General features: G+C 43.2%; 1 pseudogene; it reads right to left on the reverse strand.

Moving 5' to 3' along the window:
* Positions 1-498: 498 nt before the first annotated feature.
* LOC129657117 (solute carrier family 25 member 16-like) lies at positions 499-1,041 on the reverse strand (annotated as a pseudogene).
* Positions 1,042-1,462: the final 421 nt, after the last annotated feature.

The following is a 1,462-nucleotide window of genomic DNA, read 5'->3' on the forward strand; positions in this document are numbered from 1 at the left end:
TGGAGTGGATTGCCATTTCCTTCTTTAGGGGATCTTCCCGACCCAGGAATCGAACCAGTATTATGATAGGTTTATAAAACTTTGCAAACAAATACACTTAAAAACACAAAAATAAAATATTTTTAATCTTACAGTACAGTACTTACCAGCTATATCAGTAGTACCAGCTAGACCACCGCTGCTTTTATGCTTGCCTCTAGACATCCTGGGCTTGAACTAAAGATACTGTGCTACTGTGCTCTCTACAGTGCTACACAGTGACGCACACGCAACCACAGCCACTTGTCGAAGATGCACACATGTGACAATGTACGCCAGACACAGGAACTAACTAACGTGATTGGACATGTGAACACACACTCACATCTTTGAAAGTTTGCAAATTGAAGGTTTGTATGTAGGGGCCTTACTGTTATCAGAAGTTCTGCCAAGAATGTAAGGAGCACAGGAAAGGTACCAGAAGGAAAAAAGCAAGCAACCAACCAACCAAACACATGCCTATGGAACCATTCCCAATACAGCAGGTATCAGGCCTCTGTAAAGTACAAGGTAATCACTTTCCTTTGCTCAGACTATTTTGAAAGCGTGACTAATTCCTGTATAAGTATGTTCCTCTTTCACTTGGAGTGTTTGGTGTACTCTAACCATGTGTAGAGGGTAAGTACAGATAACTGCTGTTAAACCTGCCACAGATCCAGCCATTAATATGTATACAGACCAGAAACTCAGCTTTGTAGTAGTAAATGTCATGCTCAAATGTGATAAACTGGATTGCACCATAGGGAAATATTCAGATCATTGTTGCAATAATCCCTTTATATTAATACAATCCAAGGTATCCATCCTTTGGGAAATAGCATGCAATGCAGAAAATACTTCCAAATGTTTTTAGCATTGACTGTGAGCTTGTAATAAAACTTTTACTTGATCCAAAGGGGCAACTCTTTTGGCACAGCATCTTGCAACACCTCTAGCCAGGAAGAAGCAAAACCAGAAGTCCTGGCCTGCAGTGGGCCCTCCAGTTCCAGCTGCGGAGATGGGTTAGCCAAAACCAGGGCTGCCTTGGGAGCTTTGGTCAAATTACAACCCAAGGGCATTAGCCATGGCCAGAATGGGCAGTGACAGGGCACTGACTGGCAGGTAGGGCAGTGAGTGAAAATCACTCATGTCTGACTGTTTGTGATCCCATGGACTCTACAGTCCAGGGAATTCTGCAGGCCAGAATACTGGAGTGGGTAGTCTTTCCCTTCTCCAGGAGATCTTCCCAACCCAGGGATAGAAAGAACCCAGGTCTCCCACATTGCAGACAGGTTCTTTACCAGCTGAGCCACAAGGGTCCTTTAACTGCCATACTAGAGTTACGTGGTTGTAGTATTGAAAGTATTCTGAATTTGACTATATACTTAGCGTTACCAGTGTGATGCATGTGTGTGTATTTATTTTTGTACTGGGCCTTTGTTGC

This window comes from Bubalus kerabau, chromosome 7, assembly GCF_029407905.1.
Source record: "Bubalus kerabau isolate K-KA32 ecotype Philippines breed swamp buffalo chromosome 7, PCC_UOA_SB_1v2, whole genome shotgun sequence".
Classification (NCBI taxonomy): domain Eukaryota; kingdom Metazoa; phylum Chordata; class Mammalia; order Artiodactyla; family Bovidae; genus Bubalus; species Bubalus kerabau.